Source organism: Tupaia chinensis, unplaced genomic scaffold, assembly GCF_000334495.1.
Source record: "Tupaia chinensis unplaced genomic scaffold, TupChi_1.0 Scaffold000272_1, whole genome shotgun sequence".
Lineage (NCBI taxonomy): Eukaryota > Metazoa > Chordata > Mammalia > Scandentia > Tupaiidae > Tupaia > Tupaia belangeri.
Window position 1 is genome coordinate 6,787,018 of NW_006159754.1, and position 15,739 is coordinate 6,802,756.

Here is a 15,739-nt window from a genome sequence, read left to right on the forward strand (position 1 = left end):
TCACAATATTTGATATTTAGTTACAACGGCTCACAGTTGAAAATGTGACCTTTCATTTGGTTCTGTTTTCTTAACTGAGCCCTAAAGCACAAGTGTGAGTTGCTAAGAGCTGGGCTAGGGACTTTGGCTTTCTTTCCATCTCAGAGTTAGCTTTGTAATGATGGGTCTGGTTTCACTCAGGCTCCTTTCCATTCTCTAGTCTTCTGTACTGTCAAAATCCAAAATTACTTCCTGGTTTGGCCTTTGCAGTTAGGTGCTATATCCTATATAGCAAGGAAACTGGTTGTTCCTTTCGTTTGTCTTATCAATTACTGAGATAAAAGACCTCTCCAGTGAGTTTTGTTACATGCAGGACATGAAGATTAATGAGAAGGCTCCCCTTCTTTTCTCTGATGAGTTGACTGTATGGGTGACACGTGGGCCCCCTCTCTGCATCTAACTGAGTTATGAGCATTCAGTCCCTTAGGTGAAGGGCCTTTTAGCAACGTGGACTCTGTCCCAAATGACTGTTTATAGGCTACTTTGTTCCAACAAACCACTTTCATTCTTGCTTCTTCATCTGAAATTGCTGGTATTGAATTATTTCCATCATCCATGAGGGTGCTATGAGCCAGGTCTTCTTTACAGTTTGAGTCCATTTAGGTTGAAGTGACTCGATGTGGCACATTGGGATTGAATGCACTCCTGATGTTACTGTCACAGAAGTAAATTGGGCACAGGGACCAGCAGTTAGCGTAATGGCTATGTTGCTGGACTCCCACGTAGTCGACTGCGATTCGCGTCCTGGACCCGGTGGCTTAAAACTCACGCCGGGCACATGTGAGTGCGTGCCCAAGATCCCGAGAGGAGAATGGAGCAGAAGGGATTGTGGCGTGGCCATCCCCCCTGGGGGGTGATTTCTCGCTTTCTGTCTCTCTCTGTCTGTCTGGTGAACGCATGCGCCCTATAGCGAAAAACCTCTCTCAAAAAAAAAAAAAAAAAGGGCACAGACATGTGACATCAGATAGAACTGCTGCTATAGACTGCTAGCTACAAAAATAAATAAATAAATTAAGTATATAACATTCATCTCAACCAGACATGATACCTACCAGAGTCCCTCCTGAATAATGTTAAATAAGCTGAATTCGAAGTGCCCCAAGATTTGATCCAAATCCTCACTCCTATACCCATTTCTCCCTTATATTCTCTCTCACCAGCCTGTCTACTTCTCACACTGCCTGCCATGGTCTGTGTTTGCCCAATACTTCATACATCCACGTCTCTGTTCATCCTCAGCCCTGACTTGATACATCTCATACTATCTAACAATGAGCTCCTGGGTCCTCCCAAAGTATCTTGCTTTGGGGAACCAGCAGATGGCGGAATGGTTACATTGCTAGACTCCCACATAGTCAACTGCTATTGGAGTCCCAGACATGGAGGCTTAAAACTCACGCCAGGTGCATGTACATGCATGCCCAAAATCCTGAGAGGAGAATGGAAGAGAAGGGATTATAGCATGGCCATCCTCCCTGGGGGGCAATTTCTTGCTTTCTATCTCTCTGTCTCTCTGATGAGCACACACGCCCTATCGCAAAAATCTCTCTATAAAAAAAAAGGAAAAAAATCTTGCTCCTTTTTCAAGGTTCAGTGTAATATCACCTCCTCCATGCAGCCTTTCCTGATTTGCTCTCGTTCATAATGAATAGCTCCTTGGCACTCCTTCCTCCAGGTCACCTGCACTTTGTTTTGCATGCATTACATTCTGCTCAGTTATTATGGTTAGCTGTTTTTATGTCTGTTTCTTCCATTAGATTTTAAGTTGCTCAAAGGGAAGATGGGTCTTGTTTATCTTGGAATTTCCCTTCTGTTCTCAGCACCTAGAACAATGCCCAGCCTGCAGTAGATGTTCCGTAAATATTTGTTTAATAAATGAAAGGCTAATGTAATTTTTTTTCCATGTTAGATTTTCCCCAGGAGAAAAACATGTAAAAATAAAGCAGCTTTAATTGGACTGCTGAGTTTGAATAATTTCACTGACACCATGTGTATCTTTAGGTTTCAGCAGATTAATTTTGAATTAACAAATGGAAAAGAGTATGCTTTTAGCACCAATTGTATTCCCTTTTTCATCTTAAATGCAAGGCATCTGACCTTTCTGCCTTCTAATATGTTTCATTTCCTCCTTTTCAAACATGAGATATTTTGATTAAACAGAAATTAGGTATTTGCTGAAGAGGACAATATTCTATTTAACTTTCTCTTAGAGAATGCCTGAAGGATGCTGTAGCCCAGCATTTCTGGCTAATACCACTTTAAAGAGACCACTCAAGACTGCCCTCCTCCTCTAGGATCTCAGTGCAGTGTACTTAAGGAAGAGGGGGGATTTTCATTTCATGATACCCCCAGGCAGGATGGGTTAGGCCCACCGATAGAAATGGATGCTTGCTCTCTGGCCAGACCTAGTCTTCTGTTTTGTGCTAAAAGCAGCACTGGCTCAGCCCACTGCAATGAAGACCTTCAGTGACCTTTGAAGTTTGGAGACATTTTTGCCTACTTGAGAGAAAATGTGGCTTAAGTACTCTTTTCCCTAGCATTCAAATATACTTATTTATTTTATTTATCCATCTGAAAAGGGTAGATATTCCCTATCCTTTACTGCTGTGCTTTGTGTCCCAGGAAACTGCTCTGTGCTCCTGTGGTTTCCAGCTTCCAGTTGGGTGCAGTCATTTGGAAGGACATTGGAGGGCAGGTAGGAGGGAGTTGGGTATTTATTCTCTGAGTAACCAGTGGGCTGGGTATGTCCCTCTGTTGAAGTCATGGTGTCTGTCAGAGGATGCTCACCACAGAGCTCTCTCTGTGTCTGGGTTCTGTCTAAACATGCCTTCTAGTTGACCCTTCAGGCTGAGGAGTGGAAACTGACCAACTGTAGGGCTGTGCTGGGTTGATCAGTTGTGGTTTAGGAGCACTTAGACCTTCCTTCAGGGATATACCTTGACAGTAGTTTCTGTATTAAACGTTCTTCAGATAACCTGTGAGTGTGCCATTTTCCTACCAGAATTCTATTCAAATCACTGTGTCAAATCAGACATGTCTTGGTAGTCCAGATTTAGATTGGTCTGTAAGTCTCTCCCTTGTGAGAAACTGGTGCCTAAGCTCTCAGTGAGACAAACATTGGGTAGTAGGTAAGGGAAGAAACAGAATGCATGAGGCTTTCTGCTTAACTCCCTTTATTAATCCCTGCGGGAAACATCTCAACACTAATACAAATCCAAACAACAATTGAAAGAGAATTTTAAAATAAAAAGGAATTGTAGAAACCTAATATTAGAAAGAGATCTGGGATGCTTTGCCTGCTCTGTTCCCAGAGTCCTATTCCGAGGATAGCAGCTACATCTACAGCATTCTCAAACATCAAAGAAGTGTGAAGCATGTTCCTCTGTAGGTCTAGAACTTGCCCTAGTCACAGTGGAACACTTTCAGTACAAGGAGCGGCACTATTCTTTGCATGAACCACACACAGCAAATTGGATTTGGAATTGGTACCTAATATGAAGATAGTTTCCATGCTGGCCTAGTTTGAGAGACACGGTTTATTGGGGTATGTTACATGGATGGTGATTGGCTAGTGCAGTCAGACTCTCTCTTGGGGACTTTGACAGAAGATGCACAATTAGTCAGCAAGTAGACCTGAAAGCAGTAGAAGTGGAGACCCAGTAGTTGTCACTATAACATCAGATTAACACCAGAATAGGAAAGAGTAGACACCACTTATTGAGTGAGGCCACCAGAAGACCAGGCCACTACAGCAGGAGTCTCAATGCTCCCAACCCAGATCAGTGCTGGTTGGCCAGGGCTGTACTGTGGGGAACAGGCAGTAGGCAAGTGAGCAGGCTTCCTTACAGCCACTCCTCATCACTGGGATTGCTGCCTGGGCTCTAGCTCCCATTGGATCAGCTGCAGTACTGGATTCTCATGGGAGCTTGAACTCTATTGTGTGATTGTTCCATTGTATTTTGCAATGTGGCGGTGGTGGAAATGGGGTATATAGTAGATGTGGTGCTTGATCATCCTGGGACCACCACTGCCACTCTCCTCATACCCCCTTGTCTGTGGAGGGATTGTCTTCCATGAGGCCAGTCTCTGGTGATTGGGAAGGGTGGAGATGGCTGCATTGGCCTTACTCATCTCCCAGTTCATTCTCGAGTAGGCTCTTTCCTTGCAATAGCCCTGGGTGACATCTGGCTTAACTACCTTCAGGTTTAGAAGAAAGTCTCTTTTACAATAAAAATCCCAGGATTGAGTATTATTCAACTGACTGGGGTCACATGACTATTCCAGGGCCAATCATTGTGACCTGGGAAATGGAACACTCATCATCTGGGCTGGGTCTCATGCACACACCAGGGGACTTGAAGTAGTATCTGGACCTACCTGGACCATAGGATGCTGTTTTTCAAAGAAAAAAAAAAGAACAGATCTGTGTCATCTTAGCACATTTCTGTTTCTTAGCACCTCAAAGAACCCAGCTAACACAATTACCATCCAGGAATCAGTCCTCTCTCTTCACTGTCGTGTACTGACATCTCATCCTTTAGCCATGATTTGAATATTCCCAGGGATGTCAAGCCTACCTGATCTGGTGGGCAGCCCTGTGTGTTTGTGGCTGAGCAGCAAGTCCTCCTTCCTCTGGACCCCACCCGCCCTGCTGCCCATCCTCCTTGGTTCTGTTTCTGTCCTATGCAACAACACTCCCTCCTCCACATGACATCCTTTTGAATTTCTGAAGACAGTTAACAATGAAGTAGGATTACAGAAAATTGAAATCAGGCAATCATTTGCTGGAAGGAACATATTTTTTCATTTACCTGCATGTAACATTAAGTAACTCACTCCTACTCAATTAAAAGAAAAAGCCTCCAGCCAAAAGCATTAGGTATCCAAGCACTCTTTCTCCTTCCCTCCCATGGGAAAGCTCCCAACAAACAACCATTCTGCTGTAAATACCATGTGAGGATGTGGTGTGGGCCAGCACTGGCCTAAATGATGCGGGTGGCAGAATCAAATCCCCCTTAGTGCCAGGAACAGAACAGACAGTCCAATATGACTAGCAGAAAAGGGAGAGACTCTGCTTCCAGCTGGTGTTTGCTTAATGACAACTCTCTTTAAAATTGTAACTCACTTAAGGAGTTACAAATGGCTTCATGGATCTTAATGAACCTAGAAGCACCTCAGGTTTAAACCAAAGAACTTGTTGGGAGCTAGTGACTGCAGAAGGAACCATTTCAAGAGTTGGCACTCTTTTCCACCTGAAGCCCGGTAAGATGCAAGTGATGAGAAGACGGTGCCCTTGCCATGGTCTTTGGACTTCCTGTCCTGTGTTCAAACCCATAAGAGAACCTGAGTCCCTTCCAGGTAGGAAAAATGACTTCCTGAGGAGCTGGAAGGCTGGGAAAGGGGAATCACAGTGTGATAAGAGCCTGTTGAAGGAGCTCCCACTCACTCCCTCAAGCGCACAGACAAGTGTGCATGTACCTTCTATCGCTAAAACTAAAACAAAAACAAGCAGGTAACTCTTTCCAACACAGGAGCTTCGGGTAAGTATTTAGCTAGTTCAAAGTTCCAAGTCCTTATCAAGACTGATCTTGATGCCATTTTTTCCATTCTGTTGCTCTCTTCTGAGTTGTTCCTTGCTTTCCTGGTGCCTGGGTCCCTCAGGTGTCATGCTGAGCTGTCAGGACTCAGTATCTTCGACTGCAAATCTTGCACTGCCTCAGTGTTCGGCTCTGCATTCCATGGTCTATGATACTGGGGAGGCCCTGCTGGCCCTGCGTCATGCTGGGTAAAGTCTCTTTACAGTCTAAATGATGCATATATGTATGAATGATTTAATGCATGAATAAAGAAAAACAAAAACAAAACAAAACTCCTTCTAGGGACTTCCTAGTTCTCTGACCACTCTCTACTATGGCTTGTGGTAAATTCTGTGTTCAGACCTTTAGCTTTACATGTGGGGATTAAAACAAAAACAAAAGCAAAAGTCTCTCTCAGCAAAATCATGTCTTTTTTTTGTTTTTAACAACTTCATTGAGGTATAAATTATATACCATAAAAGTCACCTCAAATAAAAGTATGATTCAATGATTTTAGTAAATTCATAGACTCGTACAGCCATAGTCAAAATTCACTTTTGTAACAGTACGATAATCTGAAAATGTTTACTCGGTGCCTATTTACAGTTAATCCCTATTCTCACTCCCAGCCCCAGGCAACCACTAATCTGTTCCCTGTCTCTATAAATGTGCCTTTTCTAGACATGTCATAAAAATAGAGTTATATAATATGTAGTCTTTTTTATCTAGCTTTTTCAAGTTAGCATACTATTTTTGAAGATGATTTATGATGTCCCATGTATCAGCAGTTCATTCTTTTTAATTGCTAAATAGGATTCCGTAAATAAAATGTATTTTGTTTCCCCATTTACCATTTGATGGGCATTTGGATAATTTCCTGGTTTTAGTTATTATGAATTATGTTGTTGTAAACATTTATGTCTATATCTTAATATGGATATATGTTTTCATGTGTAGAAGTGGAATACCTTGGTCATATGATTTATTTGTGTCTAAATTTTTAAAAAGTTGCCATACTCTTTCCTGTAAAAGCTGAACCTCTACATTCTTACCAGCAAGCATGGATCTTACAGTTTATATCCTTTCATTAACTCTTGATATATTATTATTATTATAGCCATTCTAGTGACTATGTCAGAAATGTCTTGTAGTTTTAATTTACTTTCCCTTAATGACTAATGACATCGAGAACCTATTTATGTACTTATTAGCCATTCATTGATTCTCTTTAGTAAGGTATCTCTTCAGATCTTTTGCCCATTTTTTAAAATTTGGGTTGTGTATTCTTGTTTTTATTGAACTACCAATTTTTATATAGTCTTAAGACAGGTCCTTTATTGAAGCTTTTTAAAAACATTTTTTAAAAAGAGGTTTTTGCCTAGGGCCTGTGTCCTTGCTGGGGAGAAAGAGAGAGACAAAAACGGTGAGAGGGAAAATGGGAAAATGAGAAATCACCCCCTAGGGGAATGGGCATGCCACAGTCCCTTCTCCTCCATTCTCCTCCCGGGGTCTTGGGCATGCACACACATGTGCCTGGCATGATTTTCAAGGCACCAGGTTTGGGACTTGAACTGTGGTGGGCCAAGTGGGAGTTCAGTATTTTAACTGCTACTCCAGCTACTGGCCCCAATTTGAAGCTATTTTTTTTCTCCCCCCTAAATTAGACTATGGCTTAGCTTTGCCAAACCAATGACTGCAGTTATCTCCTACATTTTCTTCTAGATGTTCTATAGTTATAAGTTTTACATTTAGACCTATGACCCAATTAAAATAAAATTTTAAAAATTTGATTCCTAATAGAGTGCATGCAAGAGTACAATACCTTTGGCAGAGTCTGATTATGATGCAATCTTCTTTCTTCAACTCTCCAGTTTATCAGGATGTTTGGCATGGCAGTCAGCATATTTCATTTCAATCAGCCTGGTGATACAAACTTGTGTTGGCCCTGTGGCTTCCATCACTGCAGTTCAGCACACTATTGAATATGCTACCATGTTGGGCCTATGGTCCATTTTAAGTTGATTTTTATGTAGGGTTTGAGGTAGGGCATAGGTTTTTGCCTACAAATACAGTTGTCCTAACATTATTTTTTGAAATGATTTTTTTTCTCAATTGAATTGTGTTGGCACAGTTGTCAAAAATCAATTTATAGTCCATAAAAGCAAGGTCTTACTTCTGATCTCTCAGTTCTCGCTCATTTACCTATAAGCCTATCCTTTGCCAATACCATACTCTTTGAGTACTAGCGTTTTGTAGTAAGTTTTGAAATCAGATAGTGATTAGTGTTAAGTGTTAATAAATGAATTATGATAGCTTAAGTCCTCTAACTTTGTCCTTTTCCAAATTGTTTTGGATATTTAAATTCTTCACATTTCTATACAAATTTTAGAATCAGGTCATCTCTTTTTACCAAAAAGTTGCTGGAGTTTGATAGGTATTGCACTGAACTTCTAAATCAATTTGAGGAGAGTTGCCATGTTGGCAATATTGACTATTCCAATCTATAAGTGTGAAAGTTATTTGGATCTTTAATTTCTCATCAATGTATTATAGTGGTGTTCTGCATACAAGTCTTGTATTTCTTTGGTTAAATTTATTTTTAAGCACTTTATTCTTTTTAATGTTATTGTGAATAAAGGTGTTTTCTTAATTTCATTCTTAGATTGGTCATCTTCTACTATATAGAAATACCAATCTTCTATGACCTTTCTAAATTTATTAATTGTTTCTGGTAATTATTTATTAATTTTTTAAAATTATTTTTTAAATTATTTTTAATTTGACCAGAGATGGGCAGAATGAGAGAGAGAGAGAGAGAGAGAGAGAGAGAGAGAGAGAGAGAGAGAGAGAAAGTGAGAAAGCAAACTGCCAGGTCCAAGACTTGAACCACAGTTGGTCATGTGGAAGTCCAGAGCCCTTAACCAACATGCCACCTGCTGATTCCTATTTCTGGTAGTTTTTTTATAAATACTTTTGGGATTGTCTACAAATAGGATTATGTCATCTATGAATAAAGACAGTTTTACTTCTTTTCCAACCTGGGTGTCTTTAATTTCCTTTTTTTTTTTTTTTTAAATTACACTAGCTAGAAAAGTAAAATCCGCTGCAATGTTAAATTTAGCAGCAAAAGTATTTAAGAGAAAAGTACTTACTGTTTTTCACTTACTATAATGTTAGCTATGGATTTTTCATAAGTGCACTTTTTTTTTTTTGCTATAGGATGCGTGCACTCAGCAGAAAGACAGAGAGCAACAGAGAGACAGAAAGCGAGAAATCACCCCCCAGGGGGATGGTCACGCCACAATCCCTTCTCCTCCATTCTCCTCTCAGGATCTTGGGCACACACGCACATGCACCCGGCGTGAGTTTAAGCCACCACGTCCAGGACTCAAAATGCTGTTGACTATATGGGAGTCCATATGCTAGTCCCCATAGATGCACTCTTTCAGGTTAAGAAAGTTCTCTATTCCTTGTTTGGAAGCATTTGTATTATGAATGGGTGTTGAATTTTGTTAAATATATTTTTGCATCTATTGAGATGATAATTTCTAACCCCCCCTCATTTTATTAATATGGCATGGTACATGAATAGCATTTTAGATGTTAAACCCACATATAGACTGCTTGATTATGGCCTATAATGCTTTTAACATGTTGCTGGGTTTGATTCGATAATATTTTGTTAAAGATATGTTTATGAGTGACATTGGTCTGTAGTTCCTTCTCTTGTGATGTCTTTGAGTTACTTTGATATTATTGAGATTTAGAAAACAATATTCCAAAATATGGCTCTTTGTCATGTGGAGTACTTTGAATAAGGAACTTAGAAGGCCAGTGATATTGCCTCAGAATTAGCATCTCTCCAATCTTTCGTGGTTTCTGTACATCACCCAAGTGCAGAAATGGGTCTGTTTGGAATTTCTTTACAGACTAAAATAAGTTCATCTGGAAGAAATGTAGTTATCTTGGACCCCTTCCTTGAAATCTACATTAACCAGACAATATTAAGTCCTTTGCAGGGAAGTAGACTGATGAATTAGTCGTACTTAGATGGATTTTACCACAGATAATCTCTGTCCCTTGGGTTCATTAAAATTTCAAAGAAAATAAAATTAAACTGATTCATATCTCCCAAGTTCATTTATTCTCCCTAAAAATAATTTACTACCTTTCTAAATTGTTTATATCCCACTTCCCTCTCCCTATGAAAATGATATCTGAGCCTCATCAATCTGGTCTTTCTTTGAGTCTCATGCTTTTTGCATAACTCTCGTGCTTATGAAGATTAATAAACTTATCATGCCTTATTTCCTTTTAATCTGCATATTATTAGCTTATATAAGTAGATTCAAACTTTCAGAGCAGAAAGAAATTTCTTTTCATTCCTCCAATATCAAAATAATGTGTTGGTCAGCCCCATTATACAACAGTTAAGCACTATACATAGAAAGCCGGATCCCACATGGCCAACTGTGATTTAAATCCCAGCCTTTATGCCTTGAGAAACATACCGGGTATGCGTGTGTGCATGCTCAAAATCCTTGCAGAATGGAGAAATGGGGAGAATAGATTGTGGTATGACATGCTCCAAGGTGAGGGTGCTTTCTTTCTCTCTCTCTCTTTCTCTCTTTCTCTCTCTATCTTGTGAGAGAGCATGCTGTCTGGTACTTAAAGAAATAAATAACAAAATAATACCTAAAAGAGGTGAGAATTATTTCTATTTTCCAAAAGAGTTTGTGAATAATTGCTACTATTCAACAATTCTGTTGAATTCTGTGCCTGATTTTTCTTTGTGGGAATGCTTAATACTTATTTGATTGTTGTAGATGTCCCTCTCCCTATGAAAATGATATCTGAGCCTCATCAATCTGGTCTTTCTTTGAGTCTCATGCTTTTTGCATAACTCTCGTGCTTATGAAGATTAATAAACTTATCATGCCTTATTTCCTTTTAATCTGCATATTATTAGCTTATATAAGTAGATTCAAACTTTCAGAGCAGAAAGAAATTTCTTTTCATTCCTCCAATATCAAAATAATGTGTTGGTCAGCCCCATTATACAACAGTTAAGCACTATACATAGAAAGCCGGATCCCACATGGCCAACTGTGATTTAAATCCCAGCCTTTATGCCTTGAGAAACATACCGGGTATGCGTGTGTGCATGCTCAAAATCCTTGCAGAATGGAGAAATGGGGAGAATAGATTGTGGTATGACATGCTCCAAGGTGAGGGTGCTTTCTTTCTCTCTCTCTCTTTCTCTCTTTCTCTCTCTATCTTGTGAGAGAGCATGCTGTCTGGTACTTAAAGAAATAAATAACAAAATAATACCTAAAAGAGGTGAGAATTATTTCTATTTTCCAAAAGAGTTTGTGAATAATTGCTACTATTCAACAATTCTGTTGAATTCTGTGCCTGATTTTTCTTTGTGGGAATGCTTAATACTTATTTGATTGTTGTAGATGTATTTTAAATTTTCTCTTTCTTCTTCTGTCAGTTTTGATAATATGTGCTGTTTTAGGAATTTATCCACTTCAACTAGGCTGTCTAACTCCTTTTTTTTGGCATGATGTTGTTCACATTTTCTTATAATACTTAATTTTGTAGGGTCAGTAGTGATATCCTCTTTGTCATTCCTGATTTAGAAATTTGTTTTCAGTCAATATAGCTAAAAGTTCATCAATTTTGTTGAAAATTGAAAAGTCAACTTTATTTTAATTTATTTTCCTGTTTTCTTTTATTGATCTTTACATTATGCCTATTCTTTTCTTATGCTTAGTTTTTGTTTTATTTGCACTTTTTTTGGTTTGTTTAAGTAGCAGCTTAGGTTTTTGACTTGAGTACTATCTTCAGTTCTGACATAGCTATTTAAAGCTACTGATTTTCCTCAAAGTGCTGCTTTAGCTGCTTCCCATAAATTTTAATATGTTATGTTCACTTTTATTTGGTTTAAAATATTTCTAAATTTCCCTTTTAGTTTTTCTTGGAACCAATGAATTATTAGAAAGATGCAATTGAACTTCCCAGTTTTCTTTCTGGTTTTGACTTCTAATTCCATTGTGTTTGAAAATTATACTTTTATAGTTTAATTTCTTTTAGATATAATAAGATTAGTGTTCTGGCCTAACATGTGGTAAATTTTGGAGACTATTCCATGTATAATTGAAAGAAATGCATATTCTGTATTAATTTGGTACAAAATTCTATATATCATTACTCCTATGGAGTTGGTTGATAGTATGGCCCAAGTGTTCAATGTCTGCAGTTTGGCAGGGAGTCTGATTGTTCTATCAATTACTAAGAATAAGATATTAAATTCTCCAGATATAGGTGTTATTTGCTTTTCCTATCCAGTGTTTTTGATTGTTTTAAGCATTTTGGTGCTCTAAGTGCACTTATACTTAAAATGGTTATTTTTACTGATATGTTGTCTGCTCTATTTTTATGTAGTGACCGTCTTTATCATTAATAGCATTTTCAATTAGAAAGTCCTTTTTTTTAAATAATAATATAATCATGGCAGTTCTTTCATGGCCACTATTTGTATAGTATATCTTTTCCCATTACTTTGTTTTTAACTTATTTTTTCTTTGACTGTAAGATACTTATCTTATAGATAGTACATAGTTGGACCTTTTTTTTTCATCTAGCCTAACAGTCTTTTCCTTTTGTCTTTTCATTTAGACCCTTCATGTTGAATATATTTATTGTTGTGGCTTAATTTATATTTAACATGTTGCTATTATTTTCTAATATTTTTTGTTGTTCCTTTCCTGTTTGTCTTCTTTTATGTTAAGTTTTAACTACTTTGTTGATTTAAAACCTATTTCAGTAAGTTATTTTCTTAATGCTTGTTTGTGATTTACAATATATACTTTAGCTTATCACATTCTACTTTAGATTAAAACTTACTAAATTATAGTAAAAATGTAGAAACTACTCTAATATACTTTCATTCACTACCTCTTTTCTTTCTCTTACCCCATCATAGAAACTACCATCAGGTTAGAGCTGCTCAGATCTGTGCTCTGGGCCAGGCCACACACTTGTACAATCTTAGGCTATTTTGTCATATCTTCATTGTATCTCTTGTCAGACCACAGAGCAAGTCCAGTCCACTGCTTTCTCCTCTTCTCATCTTTCCCCTACTCTTCTCTCATGTAATCCATGTTTTTTTCCAAACTGACTATATTCAGTTGGAATTGGTAGTCCCTCCTCAAACCTCTAAAACCTGTGAGTATGACCTTATTTGGAAACATTGGCTCTGTACATACAATTAAGTAAAGTATCTTGCAGTAAGAATACCCAGGTGGACCCTAAATCCAATCACAAGAGCTCTGATGAGAAACAAAAGAGGAGATAAAGACACGTAAAGGAGAAGGCCATGAAAAGGCAAAAGCAGAAGCTGGAGTCAAAGGAAATGCTGACTGCCACCAGAAGCTGGAAGAGGCAAGGAATGAATTGTACCCTACAGCGTTCAGAGGGAGTGCAGCTCTGCTGACACCTTAATTTGAGACTTCTGGTCTCCAGAACTATAAGAGAGTGAATTGCTATTGTAGCCACCAAGATTGTGGTCATTTATTTCAGGAGCCCAGGGAAACTAATACCCTGACATTTTTCCTCAAATTGACTACATCCCCATGGAGTTCAGTCAGTGAATTAAGCTAAGTATTGTGTCTCCACATCTCCTACATTTGATTTTGGCTGACATTCTTTCCATTGTCCCAGTCCCTTCCTCATTCTTACTCCTTTGGCAATATTACCAGTATCTCCACAGAAATACCACGTTGTGTTACTCCCACCTTCTCACACTAAATCACCACAGATATGCAAAAACAAGTAGGAGTCAGGGCAAAGGATGAAGGCAAAATATTGGGGACAAACCACAATTATTAGTGATGTCTCAAAGTTTTTACATAGTGATTCCATTTCTGTAGAGCAGATTCCCACTCATTTCTGGCACTGTCTCAGAGGTTGGTTTAAGTCTACTTATTAAGTCAATAGGAATTAATAAAGCACCTTTCTGTAATAGACTGAGACATGTCCCTTTCACCTAAAGAGCTTAGCTTACATTAATTTGATTAACTATGGACTTCCAACTTTGACAAGCTCTTTTTCCTTTAGTAGAGGTCAACTATAGAGAGAAACAATGTGACTGGGGTTAATAAAACTGATAGAGCCACTTTTAGCAAATATTTCTTTAATGTTTAATTTTCCTGTCCTTAGTGGATCAGATAACTTCTCGCTTGACTCCTCAGCAAGAATTCATATCAGATCTACACAAAACCAAATATTCAGAGATTTAACTTGTTAAATTCTGCTCTAGGGCAGTCAACAAAGCACAATATAATCTGTCTCTGGATGGTTGTTTGTGAGAAAGTTAATCAAGTCTGTTTGGTGAAATTTGTCTCACACTACTGGGTGCTGTGAAATACTAGGAAAAAAAAAAATCTTTGGTCTTCCCTCTAGGATATGTACCGGCTCCTCATTTCCACAAGTATCACTTTGTTTGTTTGTTTGTTTTGTTCTGGGTATCACTTTTTGGTTCCATAGTACGAAATATATGAAATTTTTACTTGTCAATTATATTTCAGTAAATCTGGGAAGTATAATTGTATGTACTCACAGCAGAAAATCATATAGTAGCAAAATAAAGGAAGTAAAAAATTACCCATAATTCCACCACCCACAGTGGTAGGATTGATAGTATTTGGGTATATAGTATATTCATGTTTTTCCTCTGCAGAAATAGATAATTTTTGTCTCTGTCAAAATAGGCTCCTGTTATTCATATTATTTTGTTAAATGCTTTTTCGGCTTCACATTTTCTCATCACCCTCTCATTAGAGTGGCAGTAGAAGTATCATTCTCTTAGCAGATTTTACCTTATAGTAGGCTAACTCTGGCAGTCTCTTACTGGTCTTCCTGCTCTGAGTTTCTTATACTTCCAGGCTACCCTATACTTCATTTCCAGATTGATACCCCTAAAATACTATTTATACTCTTCATGCCAGACCAAAATCCATGAAGAATCTTTTTCCTTTAACTTCCCCCAAATGCCCTAAGGGAAGTCTCTATTCTAGGCTGTCCTCAACAGACCCCAGTTGATTTTTAATTTTTTCCCTTTCTTTTTTTTTTGAGAGGTTTTTGTTATAGGGCGGTGCGCTCACCAGAAAGACAGAGACAGAGAGGCAGAAAGCGAGAAATTGCCCCCTGGGGGCAGGTGGCCACACTGCAATCCCTTCTCCTCCATTTTCCTCTTGGGATCTTGGGCATGCATGCACACACACCCGGTGTGAGTTTAAGCCACCAGGTCTGGGACTCAAACTGTGGTTGACTACTTGGGAGTCCAGCGACATAGCCATTATGCCAACCGCTGGTCGCCCCCTCCCCCCAGTTGATTTATGTACATTGCTTCCCATCACTTATTATGTAAATCCTTTTCCAAGGTGAGGTCCTATCCAATGTGATTGCTCATCATTCCAAACAGGCCACTCAACCTCCCATTTGAAGTTGTTTCTCCTGAAGATACAGCCTGCGTCCCCTCTTCTCTTTCTTTACCTAGGTTCTTTTTGTTCTTCATACCCAGACCTTTTCTGATACCGCTTGGTTTCTTTATAACTACCCCAATACACGGTGGTCTCCCCTTCTTCCTCTAGAGTATACTTCAGCTATACCACTTGTTCTGACATATTAAGTAGGCAGCTAGTTATCTATGAATGTCTGCATACTCCCTAATTAGGACATGGAACCCCAGGATGAAGGTCTTAATCCTCTAGTTTTTTGCCTTATCAAAGTGTAGATCTGGTCAATTGAGCAATGAAAAATGTATTATCGATGATGGTGATGACAACCAGTTTAAAGACAGATATGAATAAGAATAGAAAGATGAGGGACCAGCAGTTGGTGTAATGGCTATGTCGCTGGACTCCCATGTAGTCTGCTGTGGTACAAGTTCCAGACTGGTTGGCTTAAACTCATGCTGGGCATGTGTGCGTGCATGCCCAAGATCCCAAGAGGAGAATGGAGGAGAAGGAATTGCAGCATGGCCATCTGCCCGGAGGGTGATTTCTTGCTTTCTGTCTCTGTTTTTCTGGTGAGTGCATGTGCCCTGTAACAAAAAC

General features: G+C 38.8%; 1 protein-coding gene and 1 long non-coding RNA gene across 5 annotated transcripts in view; one reads left to right on the plus strand and one right to left on the minus strand.

Annotated features, from left to right (window-relative positions):
- The window catches only part of KCNAB1 (potassium voltage-gated channel subfamily A regulatory beta subunit 1), a 423,260-nt gene that overhangs the window by 109,605 nt on the left and 297,916 nt on the right, over window positions 1–15,739 (plus strand). The window lies entirely within an intron of this gene.
- Window positions 13,829–15,739, minus strand: part of LOC102499316 (uncharacterized) — a 31,099-nt gene continuing 29,188 nt past the window's right edge. For all 4 annotated transcript variants that reach the window (XR_001370450.1, XR_334716.1, XR_001370449.1 and 1 more), the window contains one exon: window positions 13,829–13,891. This is a non-coding gene — a long non-coding RNA (uncharacterized LOC102499316). The remainder of the gene's footprint in view (window positions 13,892–15,739) is intronic.